Source organism: Neolamprologus multifasciatus, chromosome 14 (assembly GCF_963576455.1).
Source record: "Neolamprologus multifasciatus chromosome 14, fNeoMul1.2, whole genome shotgun sequence".
Taxonomy (NCBI): Eukaryota; Metazoa; Chordata; class Actinopteri; order Cichliformes; family Cichlidae; genus Neolamprologus; species Neolamprologus multifasciatus.
In genome coordinates, this window is record NC_140452.1 from 31,589,439 (window position 1) to 31,606,358 (window position 16,920).

The 16,920-nt window shown below is 39.3% G+C and overlaps 1 long non-coding RNA gene across 2 annotated transcripts in view; it reads left to right on the forward strand.

Moving 5' to 3' along the window:
* Positions 1 to 3,517: 3,517 nt before the first annotated feature.
* The window catches only part of LOC146504385 (uncharacterized), a 200,374-nt gene continuing 186,971 nt past the window's right edge, over positions 3,518 to 16,920 (forward strand). For both annotated transcript variants that reach the window (XR_014868726.1, XR_014868727.1), the window contains exon 1: positions 3,518 to 15,456. This is a non-coding gene — a long non-coding RNA (uncharacterized LOC146504385). The remainder of the gene's footprint in view (positions 15,457 to 16,920) is intronic.

The following is a 16,920-nucleotide window of genomic DNA, read 5'->3' on the forward strand; positions in this document are numbered from 1 at the left end:
TTACAGGCACCTCTACTATTGCTCTGATTTAAAGCTAGCTGGTTTAATCACCCTGATCATTTAAGTAGAGAAAGTGAATGTTTGTGCGAGTGTTAGAGTAACATGGCGGTTCACCTCTTTGGGACTCCGTAGCAAATTCAAGCGAAATATAAGTATATTTTCTTGTATTGAAAAGCCTGTGAGATGTCGTGGGACATTCATGCACACCTCATTCAGTGGATGTTACTCATTTGGCCAGGCAGGTTAAAATGGGGCTTGTTTACCTCTGTTGAAATGTAGATATTTGCCATTATTAACATCATTTTAGATTTACAAAAAATAAATCTGCAGAAGGGAAACCATTCATCCATCTGATTTTCATTTTCCATATACCTGTTAATGTTTTGTAATACCTAGAAACTTAACTATATATGGGGAGGAATTGTGAAAAATCTCTTATAGAAACTGATATTGTGCTCAATTTCTTTTCTCAATAGTCTCAGATTATTTTCTGGGGCTCCAGAAGTTCATAGTCATCTGTGTAAAAGGAGTGAAAAGGGGAAAACGTGAGAAAGGTGTTTCTGAGAAAATCTGGTAAATAATTATTATTTACCCTGACACCGCAATTTCACGATGCTTATTTGATGTTTGTCAAAAAATAAAAATCCAGGAGGACTCTGAAAGTGTTTTTGCTCTGTATGAGCTCTTGGTGTTCACAAAGTATCTTTCTATTTATCCTGGCTGGCTCACCTGCTGGATCTCCAACTGGTTACACTATTTGTGTTGATCAGTCTATTACAATGATGGGCAAATAGCTATTCTCTTGTATTTATTCACTTTTTGGCAAGGATCTTTGAGCCACAGCCAAAGGTAGATATTTACATAACTGCCAGCTACACACACACACACACACACACACACACAAACACAAAATCCTCCACATTAAACGAGGTTATTCACAAGAATTTCACCAGCGAGCTTAGTGACTGCCATTAGCAGTGATGCCATGGCCAAACGAGCAGCTTGAAACAGCAGAAGGACCCTGAATAGAACCAGTTGGACGATAGCAGACTCTCTCCAAAACGGAATGTGTGAGACTTGCAAAGGGCGTGATGCTGTTTAAAAAAAAAGAAAAAATAAGGACACAGTGGATTTGATGATGAGTCAAAGAAAAAAAGAGAGTTTCTGACTTGATTTACATATGATGCAATTTGCAGGAGTGATCTGTGATCATTAGCATTAATCTTGACAAACAGTCAGATATCCGTCTAGTATGTTTCAATAATTTTATATCATGCAGCTGCAGAGGACATTTATTCAAATATTACAGAATTACTGCTTTGCTTGTGTTGAACGCAACGAAGAGAAACAGAGAAAAGATTGGTGAAGCACGTGTACGTAGACTGTTTCTAAAAGACAAGTGTAGCCACTATGATCCAGCTCACTGCTTTCTAGACTGTTTTGAAGTCACATGTTGTCATATGTTGCTATGTTTTGGAAGCAGAATTGATTATATTTGATGAAGTTTACAGTATTCTGTAATAGCTGCAGTCATGGCCAAAGGTTTTAGCAGTGACGCTACAGCCGTGCAGAGGAAAACTTTGCTCTAGCAAAGGTGCAAATAAAAGATTATGGAACTTATTAGATCCCGTTTTGTTTTGTTTTCATGAAAAACAATCCAAATTTTATTTTTTAAAAATTGAAAACGATCAAATAAAATACTGTATAAAATTTACTTTGTGAAATACTAATACTAATGTCACTCACAACAGCTTCCTTAATAATGTGTAATGTTTATGCTACTAATGCCACCACATGATAATAACAGTAACCTTAATAATAATTCAAATCAGAGTTTGGTGTCTTGATGGAGCAATAGAAGTCATGACAGAAGACAAAGATTAAACCATTTATGTACCTTGGCTATTTTTATATTTGATTCTAAGCAGACTGACTTTGTTTGAAGTCAGGCTGAAGTGGTCATTCCAGAAACTGCAGTATTTAACTTCTCTGCTCTGGTTGCTAAACACCAGTTCAAATTAATCATGGAACACTAAGGACGGAAAAATTTTCAGAAAAAAAATATTCAGCACTCGGAAACACGACAAAGAATTCCAACAAAGTTTATAAATGTTTGTAGGAGCACATTTATCTCTGAATCAAAACATGATGCCGTGTCCATTTTACTGTAGGTCTCTCTGTGAGTATTGACATTCCCTCAGCAGCCTTTCAGGCAGTAATTTTGGAGAATAGACTGATTCCCCTGCTCCACTCTGAATAATTTCATGCTGCACTTATCCTTGAAAACAAACGCCAGTGGCAAACAGGAAAATAAAGAAAAAGGGATGGGAAGAAAGATAACTAACATAACAGCCACACAACCAACTCAACATTATCACATGGTGATAAATGGAAACTTTAGGAAGATTAATGCAGATTTGGTCCAGTTTAACAATTAAAGTCCTAACATTACTATTATTCTATTATTATTATGAATATTAGAAATTAAGACAATTTTATTCTGTGAGAGAAGATTGAATGTCAGTCAGACAGTACATCCACACACCACACTGATGTTCTTACATTATCAGTAATAAAAAAAATAGAATAAGTAAAAACATAAATGTAACAACAAAACTGTCACAATCTGAAAGCAGGGACTCAAGCGCAGAACAGGTTGACGTCTCAGAGCACCGTTTATTTACACACCAGTGCGATAATATATACAGTGACGGGGGAAAATCCAGGGTTCCAAGGGATTAGGGGAAGATTCTCTCTCTCACGCTCGCTCACGTCCTCACATCCAACTCACACACGTTCGTACAGCTGGGAGGTCACAGGTCCGGGAAGGTAAACTGGAACAAGAAAGGGAAAAATCACTCACAAGTCACGAAGGTAGGGCGTAAAGGTACAAGACCACGGGAGCTGGGAAGAGAGACTAACGTTAGTAGCACAATCATCCAGCGATGAGAAGATCTGTGGCCCAGCCTCAAATAGTAGTCGGGAAATCAGCTGATTGCCAACAGGTGTGTGAGCCAAGGGCGGGAGCCAGCAGTGAGCTCCGCCCAGGCAGAGAGGTAGGGGAGAGAGAGAGAGAAAGCAAAAACACAAGTGTAGCCTTGTGAGGCCGGCTGGGCAGGCACGGGGACCATGACAAAAACTTTCAGTGGTTGTGTGATGCCCAGATCCATGGCACACTCTACTAAAGTTGGTAACTCTTATTTACTTTTATTTATTCCTTCATCTAAACACAGTGACACACTTTAGTTTACAATAAGGTTATTGATTGGTTTAGATACATTTGTTCTATTTGAAGTGTGGACATTTAGTTTACTTATGTATTTATATAACTCATTTGTTATTTTTAGTGTCATAGTGATCTGATCACCCATTATATATACACTTGTGTGTCATTTCCTGGTTAGTTCAGTTATGTTTGTTTGGACAGACAGTAGGTTGAGTTCAGTCTTGTTTTTTTAAATCTCTTTTATGAGCTTGGAATTTATCTTTTTTTGGTAAATATCTTTATTGGGTTAAATAAAAAAATTAAAAAATAAAAAATCATTCCTGTGAGTCCTCCTGCTTCTAAATCGGTCTATCACAGGCTGCGAGATAACAATCCTCAGAATGTCCATTTTGAGGATTTTTCTACTCAAATGTTTATCAAACTTTGCTTCAAATCAGAGAATCAAACATGTCTTAAAAATGCACAGCGCTCTGCAATAAAGTATCCTGAGATCCCAAAAGTGTAGCAGCCTCAGCATTCATTCAAAAGCCAAATACAGCTGTAACATTTCCCTTTTTAGATGTGCATCATCTTCACTACAGTGTCTCAGAAATACTACACTCTCGCCAACTCTTCCAAAGGAGCTGAATCGACCTTCTTTATGGCTCAGAGCACAAAAGGAAAAGGGTAGGAGGAAGACGAGCATTACTCAGAGAAAACAGAGACAGTACAATTTGAAAACGGGCTTTGATTTTGTTTTTGTTAGGAAGAAAATGTTCTGCCTGCATAAAATGGCATGGTCAAAAAGTAGTGTAAAAATACAATGGGTAGAAGGGAAATAATTAAATGAGATGAAGAGAGGTAAAATGAAGGAAAACAGAAAAAAGAAAGCAGGAGTAAAAACAGACTAAATGCTTTGCCATGCAGGTCATGCAGACAACAGACATAATCCTTTTTATTATGTAGAAAAACTGACTTTTTCCCCAAACTACAAATAATAATGGTAATAATGGTATAATATGTGTTTCTCACTCTGTACAGTGTATGTGCAACTACACATACGATAAAGGTTTACATTAATGATGCTTTCTAATGATAATGATTATTTTGGGTTATCCGGTTTTTAATATATTAATAATTTGGCATTAAAGACTTGGGACAATTTACAATTTATTACTAGAGGACAATGCTAGTATTATTTAATGTTATTGTAAAAAAAAAATCTTACTAACTCGTGTCTTATTTTGGAACACATCAATAGTCTCTGAATGCATTGGTCTTCATTTAGTGTGTCTTTAAACTCTGTTGTTGAGGATCTACTGGAAATACATCTGTTTAGAGCTGCTTATTGAGTATTTACATTTTAATTTCAGCCATTAATACAAGGCCAGGGTACTTCATCGTGAAGCTTCCGCTTATCCTTTTCAGGGTCGCGGGGGGCGCTGGAGCCTATCCCAGCTGTCATAGAGCGAGAGGCGGGGTACACCCTGGACAGGTTGCCAGTCTGTCGCAGGGCTAAAACACAGGGACAGACAACCATTCACACTCACATTCATACCTAGTGACAATTTTGATTATCCAATTAACCTATCCCCACAAGCTGCATGTCTTTGGACGGTGGGAGGAAGCCGGAGTACCCGGAGGGAACCCACGCAAACACGGGGAGAACATGCAAACTCCACACAGAAAGACCCCGGCCTGATGTTGGAATTGAACTCAGGACCTTCTTGCTGTGCGGCAACAGTGCTAACCACCGTGCCACCGTGCTGCCTTAAAAAGAAAAGGTCAAATTTATTTTTCTGCAGTTTATAGAAAATGAGAAAATTCTTCACTTTGAAACCTTTGTTGCCATCTTAATTTATTGCCAGGGTCTGTGAGGCAGAAAGAGGCACCGGGGCACTGTTTTTTAAGAGGTTGTGAGTGATAGAGAAGGGTATGAGGCTATTGCGTTTTAACAGCAAAGAGGAGACTCACAGCACTCTGGCCACATATAAAAATTGTGAGCATTTGTTCCCTTGCAATAAAGCTTCTCTTCCAATATTTTACAGCATTTGTTTTATGTGTACTTTGTGGAGGTAGGAAGTGAGAGCAGAAGATGTAAAAAACAAAACAAAAGAGAAAAGTAAATATTTGATGTGGCAACTTGTGGGCCTTTCTGGAGATCAATAATATACCGACTGCAGCATGACTCTGTATTACTTCAGAAAAGTAATACAAAGTTGATTTGTTACGATGAAATCTTGATCTAAAGCCTATTAGAGTATTTGATATACTAGTTCATAATTTAATTATAAATTTCACTTAAACAAGTTCAGACCACACACACACACACACGCAGGCATGATTTTCCCCAGTTTCATGTTTTACTTGTAATCCAATCGATAACAATATAAATTTGTAAAACAATATAAAATAGCATGCCCCTGTCCTTCAATCTTTCATCTCAAAATGCAAAATGTCAAAATGCTGTAACTTTAAAAAAGAATAATTAAATATTCTGACGCAGCAGACCCATAAGAAAACAGTACTCATTTAATCAGAGTATAATTTCACTAATCTCATAATTTAGAAGCTGCAGAGACATAAACCACAGAGGCAGAAATGACCCCAGATCACTGCAATGGACTGGTGAGTTGTCTTGGCTTTACCCCATTTCACAATTTATAGCAGCTGAGATAGATATTCAGTGACACAGCATTTAATAAGCATTTGGGGAAATGATGGAAGTGGGAGAAAGGAATAAACTAGGAATGACTTGGTTATTTTCATGGGATAAATGAAAGGTTACATAGGTTTAATGAGTCATCTGCTAAAATTCCCAACAGGGAACTCTCAGGAAACTGTCTGACTGTCCGTCTCATGCGCACCTGTTGTCAAAACTGTCTGAAAGTAAAGCCTGGAGAGTCTTCTTTGACATGTTATGTTCCAGGATCTCCAAATACCCAGTTTTCCTGCTTTATGCCACTCTTTCCTCTTTCAATCATGGCATGACATTCTTGTCCAGATGTTAATGTTTTGCACCATAATCACTGCATGACAGAGAAGTGTAGGCACAGAGAGCTGTGTGCTGTTTGGTACCTGCTGTGCATCACAGAATACCATCTCTACTGCCTGTGGTGGGATTTGTTGGTGCTCCTTTATGCTTTCTAACTTGCAGTGTGTTTCAAATTCATTTTAATAAAGTTGCCAGACTTTACCGTGGGCAATCCTGCATTTAGCAGGATATCCAATGATCAACTTCCCTTTTGCTAACACTATGCATATATTGTATTTTGACTATAGGGACTATTTTGTTCCTCGAGACACTATTGGAATAATAACATATTTTCAACCTAAACCTAAAATACAGAAAAATAAAATCATTTTAAGTCACGAGTGAACCAGCACGATCAACAGAACTCACCTTTATGAAATGGAGTCATTAACATTGCTATTTGTGTGGGAAAAAACAAGTCAGCTTGCAAGTCAAGTGTAGAAATATATAAATATACAGATGACAGCCTGAAACACATGTGAAGTATCCTAGAACTGCAGCATAGGCAGTATGTAAATAACACGGCTTATCTCTAGTTTTCCAGAATCGCTATGAACATTACTGAAGCTAAACTGTAACCTTTTGTGAAACTGCAGTTTTCCACTGCTGTTTCATTAATTTCAGGCTTTTCATTGCCAATGAAAAGCCTGAAATACAGAAGCTGTATACAGTATACAGCCTGTATACAGAAGAAACTAATAGGCTGTAAAACAAAAACTGCAGATAACAGATTTTGTTAAAGTTCATGCTTTAGAAGAGTTCAGGCAATTACAAGAATGCGAAGCGTAGAATATCAGACAGTGATTATCTGGTGGCTGATCCTCTGTTGCTTGCATTAACTTTCTTTACATCTGGGGTGCAGTTCCTGTGATGTAGCTTGCTGTTTTAACATTTTCAAATATAGCAGGTTGGGCTTTGGATAGAGCTATAAGGTTTTTTTTATTTGAAAACAATATCTATAGAAATTCACTGTCTAATGGGGTTGGGATGATTTGTTGCATTTTGTTTGTCTACTACCTACTGGCTACATGCAAGTAACTTGACCAACACTTTAGTGGACAAACACAAATTGCTCTTTAAGCTGTAAAGAAACCCGCAGGAGTTTCTACCACTTACTGAAGTGTGATTTGGAAAAAAATGCAGTAAGCACTGATTATCCTCTGAAGAATGAAAACCTCTGCACCATGCTCATCATCAACTGTTATGCCGAGGTTCTACTAGATGTCTATGAGCTTCTTTTTATTTATTTTATTTACTTAGTCTTAAATATATAGTATATGCTTTTCCATCTGTGGTGAGGGAAATATTTTTAAAGTCTTTAATAATTCTACTTCCTTTCCCCTCTGTCTAATCCTTTTGAGGCTGCTGACACAATCCAGATGATTTATGTCTACAAAATATGTGCATTGTGCCTTAGTTAATGATGTAGTTCATGGTGTTGGTAGGATTTAATGAGAGTTTTTCAATAAAGAACTTGTCAAAAAATGATTTTTTGAAACAACATTTAGCTTTCAAAGAAATGTCATAATTTCAAAGAGGTTTTAAACAAGGGTTCTTTTGGGAACTCAGCTATCACCACTCTTGCTCATTGTCTTATGCAGTCTTGTTTCTATAAGGTATCTTTGCGCTGAGATAAGAGTGTGGAATGTGGGGACAGGTCCTGAGAAAAAGAACCATCTTTTCATTTTACATAACAGGATGTTGCAAAGGATGAACAATCACTATAATGCACTAGCAAACACACTAACACACACACACACACACGCTCATGCAATGATATGTACACAACAATTTTAGTCCAATTTCTGTTTTGTTACTGTAACATCTGTGACTCTACAGACAACAGCAGACTCCTACACATTTTAAGTGTTGATTTTCCACGGAGACTCCGGATGGATACGCTCTGATTTTTCACAGTAGTGTTCCGATGAGATCATTTCATGGTTTAGAAAGCTGTGCGTGCTTCTGTCTGCGTAGGTGTTTGTGGATGCGCGTGTGTGTGGAGGGTGGGGGGCTATAATTGTGTTTGCGTTCTTATCTTTCTTGTTTTGTTGGTGCAAATGGCTAAAATTATACTGTAGTTAACAAATACATACAGAAATGACAAAGTCAGCTGATTTGAGCTTAAATCAGATCGGTTTGCAAATAGAAATTGATTTTAAGTGCTTTTGCATCTCCGCTATTCCACATTGACTCCTCTAACATGCATTAAAACATCTAGCTCTAGCTGGAAGGAGAAAAGAGCTTCATTACTCAGCCTGCTGGTATGCTTAGTCCTGAGAGGTTTGAAGAATCTCATATATCCAGATTGTTGACACTCATGCTCATCTGGTATGAAATGTCACTGTGTTTGTCATAATATGGACTGTTAAGACCTCTGGCTTCACTAAATAGATCACCAAGACTTTCTTATGACGAGTCAGTGACAGGCAGCTGAGTGGAACCAAGCAGAGGGGAGAAATCAGTCAGTTTGACAGTTCCTGTCACACATCTCACACTCCTCACCTGAAAAGCAGGTGGAAAATGTATAATGTGTGTATGTGTCTACGTTTGCAGCCAAGTCATTTAGCAGAAAAAAATATCACTCTTGAGTTTGTTTTACACACGAAGGAACTTTTTTTTCTAATTATGTACCAGAGCGGATCCCAGTGATTTCACAGGAACTTACAGCAAGAGTGTTTGCCGGTGAAAGACTTCATAAGCGTGCGCTTTCATTTTATTTATTTATTTAATAGTATGTAAGAAAAAAAACATCAGTACATGTGGGTTTTCTGTATTTCCTGAAATAAAGAGCAACTTGAGGTGGAAAGAATGACAGTATAGAAAGATGCTCATTAGCAAAGAAGCAGCAAGTCTGCTTGGAGAAAGATGAAAAGAGCAAAAGGAAGATAAGAACAAAGGTGGACCTTCAGCTGCTGAACGTGTCCGTGAGGATCTCTGTTTGTGTTCATGCAGCAGGTATCTGTATCCTGTTTCTGGTTCAGCTACTCTCACTGGAGCAGAACGGTTTTTATTCAGCATGTCTCCCCACCTGTCTGATCCTATTAGACCACAACACGTCTGCTTAGCTGATCAGGGCTGGAACCCAGCAGCGTGTGAGCTGATGACTGTTGATAATGAAGAAAATGAGGATTAAATCACTTGGTAATAGAAATTAGATGAGTGCATGTGACCGCTCTAATGTAATGGTGGTTCAGACCAGTTTTTTTTTTTTTTCAAATAGGGCAAAGTACAGTAGCTCATATACAAATTCATTTCACATTATCCCATTACACAAACAATGCGACTCCCTCTGTCTCCTCGACACTACCACCTCCAACAAACAAACACGCACTTCCATGTTGTGTCCTTTAAACCGGGACAAAGCTCCGTGTATCCTTCAGTCATGTCACTGCCTGTCTGTCTGCTTCATATCAGAGAGCTTTGAATAAAATAAATAAAACAACAGTGCCATTCTATTGAAAATAATTAGAGATGTTATTGACCATTACATGCACAACTTTACATATATATATTTTTTTAATGTGACATAAAAAAGAAGATTTATCTTGAATTTGTGTTTTTATGAAAGGGCTGAGGAAAGGATATGGAAATAGGCTGATGGCTGCATTTCTGTTTAAGGAGTCAAAATTTCCCAGCATTCCCAGGCTTCCATTGAGGTTGCAGCTTGAGTAATTGTTCATCTTTATCTCCCTCTGCTCAGTTTTCTTCTGCTTCCTTTCTCCTACCACCTGCTCCTTTGACAGTCTTCCTAACTGAGCAGCTACAGACAGTGTGGTAACAAGTGTTAACCACTGTGCTGCTAGTTGTGAAAAGAAATAACATCAACTTATAAATGAGCCTCATTTGTGCAGCAGGTTCAGCTCAACAGAGCCTGAACACAGACCGAAAGGTAAACGAGTAAATACGGGTGATGAACAGACTCGGTTATCTTTAACAGATGAGATTATTACATTGGAGTTTAAAGTTAATACGTTTCATCATATATATCTATATATCTATGTGCTCTCACATTTCATTAACCTTCACAATCATATATTCATTGACCAATTTCTTTTTTTAATTGGTTTTTAAAGAATGACAAATACAGGATTAAAATTAATGCTTTACTTTGCCTTCCAGTTTGAATTGATGAAATATAATAACATAGTTAAAGCAGTGGTTTTGTATGAATGATGGTGATTTACTGTCTTAACTGAACCTGTGGACATTGATTTGTTTTTTCACAAGATGGGCATCGTTTTTATTCCTCTGGCATCTAATATTGCTGTTCTGTCAAAGCCACTGGACTCTCAGAGTGCTTGTGTTTGGTCCTTGTACTGTTGTAATACTCCAGGTATTGATAACTGTAAGAAAGCTCCCATTGAAACAGCTCTAATTACCAACTCATGACAAACGACAGGTTGAAGTATTTGAAGTATATCCAGAAGTATTTGGACAATGATATTCCATCCATCTTCGATTCGATCCAGCCGAGAGACATAATCTCTCCAGCGTGTCCTGGCCCTGAACCTCGGCCTCCTCTTGGTGGGACATGCCTGGAACACCTCACCCAGGAGACACCCAGGGGGCATCCTTGTCAGATGCCCGAACCACCTCAACTGGCTCCTTTTAATGTGGAGGAGCAGCGGCTCTACTCTGAGCCCCTCCTGGATGGCTGAACTTCTCACCCTACCTCTAAGGAAGAGGCCAGCCATACTTCGAAGGAAACTCCTTTCTGCTGCCATGACAATGACTGTAATTTTACTTCTGTGCAGTGCTATAGTGGGGTTTACACCAAAAATTCAAAATGTGATCAAAGTGCAGACATCCAGCTTTAACCTCGCTCTCTATCAGTTTCAGGGAAACTTCAGATGTTCCAGGATATTAACAAGACAGACGGGACGGCTCATTGGTGAGCCCCAATCACAGAGGATGCTGTAGTCCACTGAGAGTTACTGCTGATGCAGTTCCTGTTGTTCAGATCATCATTTTCGAATGATGTTCTTTAGAGAAAACTCACCACATTGATTGCAAGCTTCATCAAGACTTCATAGGAAAGACTGTTTGATTTATTCTTGCCAGCAACTTGTGATGCAGTGCTCGCAAGCGCCGTTAGCGCTGTTAGTTACTGAGGATGTGTGACATTAATATGTGAAGCAATTAGTGGAGTTAAGCACAAGAACAGTTAGCTTGTAATTAGCAAAGCACCATCTGTGGTTACCATGACGAGACATCGTGGTCGGTGTTACTTCATTTTGTGAGGTCGAATATTTTCATGAATCTTACTTTATAAGCACTTTTATGATTTTGCCTGCAGTGTAGTGAACAATAACAAAGCCCGGAATATGTATGCATCTCACATACCTCTATGAACGTTGCTCATAGTCAGATTTCGCACCGACATCTCTGACGGTTATAAATTTTATGACTTTGCCCATGTTAGGAGCGCTAAGCTTGCATACATATATTTGGCACCACTACACCTACATATATTTAGAAGTTTGTTTGTGCAGGCCAAAACAGAAGCCGGTACAGAAATGGGGAAGCTAAACCAGGGTAAAGGTTGTTATACAGAAATAGGAGAGACAGATTACCACCCCAGATGGAAAGTAGCGGGCCAAGAGGATGGGACCAGCCCGTGTAAACACGACACAGGAAACTGATCTTTGACACCACAGTCGGGAACCCCTTTCACAGCTAAGAAACAGCAATGATGAAGTGAAGAAAAAACACTGTCATTTTAATCGCTAACTTTTTATTTATTATATTTTTGTAGCTGTATATACTTGCCTCATCTCCCTGTTCTCTCTATATTTGGTATGACCTCTGTTAGAACTGAAATCAAGCTCCCTGTTGGAAATAAAAGGCCCAGTGACAGAGTCCAGCACACTTTAACTATATCTGAACCAGAAGGTGGTGCTTTGCTCTGCAGTCATTTGGCTCTCTGCTGGATGTAAAGCATAATGAAACCTCAAAGTCTTTAGGGAAGCTCTCATAGGTTTTTCATGCCAGCTGAGGGCTGCAGTGTTGCAGCAGAGAGCTCAAGTCTAATAAGAGAAAAACAGTCATAAATCAAATGTTCTCAGAACAGGCACAGGTAATCAGCTGGGGTCTGGTGTGGTGGAAAACACTGGGGTGGAGTCACTAGAAATAGACAGAGCAACTCTTTATTGAGGACACAGACCAACAGCAAAACTAGAGCTCCAAGAGTCATTAGCATCAGAGTACCACGGAGCATCTGTGACTTTACTGTAAATGATCCCTTTCTGGAGGATGCAGCGCAGAGTGGAGAGAGTGCTGTCTAATGTGGTGTCATATTTAGAGGTTGAATCAATAATTATCTTTTCTGGGCTGTATCCTGATACTTGATTGATGGAAGTTGAAGCTCACACTTTGGGAAGGAGGGCTGTCAGACATGATGGACTTTACTCATCATTACGCCCCATGTGATTTTCGCAGCGGTACTTACAGGAATGGTGGACACAGCTATACACTCACTGTCCATTTTCCATGACCTTTGGACAATTTTTCAGTTTTATTCTCTTAAATCTAGAATGCAGTAGGAACAATCTTACAGTTATATCTCAACGTGGCTTGTTAAAATCTGCAGGAGGCAGTAAACATACTGACCGCTCGTAGGAAGTAAATGTACCAGAATATTAATCGTTCTCTTCACATTTCACCTCTGTTTAGCATCATATTGGCTTTTTGCTTTGAGGGATAAATGCCATCTAATGTGCAGGCTTGCTGGGATGGATATTTTTCGCTCTCACAGATGCGTCTGTGATGAGGTGATGTCCAGAAAAGTTCAAGGCTGCAGCGCGTGTGTGAAAATGGCTACAGTTTGTTACCACCAAAAACGGGTGGCGGCAATCTGGATTTGAACAGAAGCTGCAAGCAACACCTCAAGATAGCAGTTTAGAGCAGAGTCTGTGAAATAACTCAGAACTGACTCAACTCAACTCTAAAGTCTGTGAAATTACCAGCTCTTAATATTGCCTCTCTCTACTCTTTTTTTCTGTCTAATTTTCTTTCTTTGATCTTTCTGTCTTCAGTCGTCACTTTCTCGTTATTTCTTTGTCTGCACTCTGAGGTGTGTCGATTATTTAACAGAATAACTAAGCCTGACAAGTGTGTTCTACGCAGTCCTGTATCTATAGTCCATCATCACTGCAAGGCTACATACTTCCTCATCAGAGGGACCCAACAACTTCTAATCACAGTCGGCACAGGCTGAAATTCATTAGAATTAGCTTAAGGATTTCACACTCACATTTAAAGGTTTGCCTGAGGACAGAAACACTGTGGGCTGGAAATTAATTATGAATCAGGACACTTAGCGGTCAGGAGCTTTGACCTTGGCGTTCAGTGTTAGACATGAGTGGACGGCGCTCACTGTTAAAGGAATCAGAATGTTTCTTTTGAATTAATGGAAAGGAATAAAGATGGCTTGTTCTGACTGACCAGGTCCCTGTAACAGCTGAGAAATCGCCCGGAATTAGTTAGTTTGATTAGAACGGCTACATTTAGCTCATTTCTGGATTCATAGGACATCAGTGTCTTATTCCAGAGTTGACAACATTCTGTTTTTTCTTTCCTTTGAAGCATGCAAAGTAATTAATGTGAAATAACCGAGCTAATAATTACAAAGAAAAGTGTTTAATATTCAACATATTTCAGTTTTTATTTATACATATCTTTATATAATTCACATTGAGAGAAATCTGAGAGATGGTCAGTGATTACCACATGTGAAGGACTAAAGCTTTGACTGAAAATTAGTATTATGAGCCTGTTTCGAGGCTTTGAGGAGCACTGAAGATATGAAGAGGTCCATAAACCCTTAGGTAGATATCCACATGCACAGAGAGCTCTGATATCCTGTGGATGTGAATAATGCATAAAAGCATAATACACTTTTCATCCATCTGGCCAATTATTTATTTATTTTTAATTTTTTTTTCTTTCTAAAACGAACTCGAACATGAAACGAATCTTCCGTCTGACAATCAGCACTCACTTCTCTGACAGCGGGTTATATTTTTCAATGTGCCGCTTCGGTAGGATACCATCTAACCTTTGCTGCTGGCGCGTTATCATAAAAGCACTCCAAACTATAAATGAACACAGTGATGGAAACAGGTGGCGGAATGTAAATAAACTCTCTGAGCACAATCCCCCGGTGATATGAGGTCCTGTGGGTGAAAGCGTCACGGGTGAAAATGAGCAGAAAAGTGCAAATAATAACACGGAGCTCCAAGCAAGTGAGTCTTGTACATGATGGCAGAGACCGAGGACACAAATTAATACTGTGACATTAAACGTGTAGACTTTTTTTTTTTTTTTTTTTGCTAATTTCTCTGCATTTATAAAACAACTGGTCTAGAAAAAAAGTCAGTTGATGAAAAGCTTTGAGTGCAGTGAGGTCTTTATATATTTGGACATTCAACTTTGCATCTGAATGTCAGCACAGTGGGATAGTTTTGTTGTACTTCAGTCACATGTTGGCAGTTTTTGTGATTTACAGAGGCAAAATTACAAACAACGCGATGTAATTTCTTCTTTGCCTTGTGGCTGTGACTTGTCTTATTTCAGTCATGGTCTTACTTTGCATCCAGAAAAAAGAACCAAACTAATTTAAAAAAACATAAAACTACTGTACTGATTTCGGAACAGCCTGCTGCAATTGCAGTACAGGCGGTCACATAAAATATCGTATTAATATTGCGTATCTGTTTATAGTGTATATATATTTTGTACCATATGAAGCCACATGATAGCCTCAATCCATACAATACGAATACACGTAGAGATGTGAGTATAAAGGGATGGAATACGGGACATCCTTCTTTTTGAATTCATATCTAAAATTATGAATACCTGTAAAATATTTGGATCATAGCTGTAGTGCCGCCTCAAAATGAGAGCCACCGGGGTGACTGTAACGTGGGTGAGATGGAAGATTTTCGGTAGGGGTCGCTAATGTCCGCGCAAAGGTAGCAGAAGAATCAGTGACGGTCTCAGGCTCTCCTGCTCATCAGCTCCGCTCAGGCTGGGATTTCTTCCTCCGCTCGGCTTCATCTGCAGCGCTTTCTCGTCGGGAAACTTACCGCTGGAGACGGAGCCTCATCTGGAGGAGTGCGGAGCTTTTGCACCTGAGTGAGGGACACCATGGCTTACTTCTGGATACACACCGCGTGGATCGCCGGCGTCGCTTTCCTCTTTGGATTTCAAGGCAAGGGACCGTTTTATTCTTTTCATTTGGTTTCCCGCTAGGAAACACTGGAGTTAAGAGGAAAATGACATCTACAGTGGATATTTAATGTGCGTCTGTCCGTCCGGTGCTGACTCGAGTTATGAAGGTATGTGAAGAGACTTCCCTTCCTGTGAAACACCTGACAGGTTACAGAGGTGGGGAGTCCTCGCGGTGAAGCTTCTCACTTTTACTGTTACAGCAGAGCGCCGTTTGGTCTGAATAAAGTTAGTGGTGAGTGTGTCGGAGCTGAGCTGACAGCAGTGAGCGCGCAGTAGCGCCCTGTGACACAGAAAAGAGCAGCACTGGAGGCTGATACCCCTGACAGCTTCACTTGAGTCTCCTCAGCAGGGGAGTAGAGTATTGCAGAAACGTGGAGGGTGCTGGACTGTCAGCTCAACAGTTGTGGTTATCTTTTTATCCCACGGCTTTGTAGTGACGCATACTGTGCATCAGTTTGGATCATTCGTTTATGATCCTTTGCGGTCTTTTTGGCACTGCGCTCATCGTGGCAATGAGCCCATTACTGTGGATATGTGATTCATGTGGACTGTTGAGGAAGGGAAAAATCAAAACAGTGTGTGGTAGAAAACGAGTAAAAGAGGATAGTGTGTTTGCAGTTAAAGGGGAGATTGGTTTTCGTGTCTTCTCGCTTGTCTATTTTAGCAATTAAATGCCGGCTTTAACTAATGATGCTCTCCAGACTGTGAGCAGATCGGCACTAAAGGAATTTAGGAAGAGAGTGGTGACAGAAGCTGCTTAGTCTGAACTGAAGAGAAAAACATTTTTAGGTAAGAAAATATTATCAAATACTTAACAGTCAGTTGGAATAATAATAATAATAATAAGAAGAATAAAAAGAATAAAAAGGTGATAGTCAGTAAGAGCAGTTAACACGTTTCTGTTTAAACCAAGGCACGTGCTGAAGTGTTAAGGATGAACACCACTGAGAGAACCAAGACCTCCATCATCTACAAAGCTGCCTTCCAATTATGTGCATAGATTAGCTTCACCCACAGCAAATTCTTTTTTGGCAGGACCACAGATGCTGAGGAATGTGTGCATGTCAGTCAAAAGCAAGCAAAAAAAAAAAAAAGCTTATGAATTGTTGATTGGTATTATATTTCAGGGGCGTTAGCACTTAACTCATAGATCTGCTGATGGAAGAAAATGATTTCCTGGCTTGAAGACCGTATGGAAACATCCATCCATACTTAAGCAACTATATATGGATAAACAAGCAACCTACCTCTTTTAAAACCATTGTATTCCCCTCTAAAATGAAACAACATTCACTGACAATTCTGTGTATCAGTGTGTGCATGTTCTCCGTGTGCTTGTGTGGGTGTCTTCTGGTTACTCTGGTTTCCTTCCACAGGCCAAAAACATTCTCGTACTTCTGAATTGGCCATAGGTAGACTGTGAGAGTGTGTGGTTTCCTGTCTC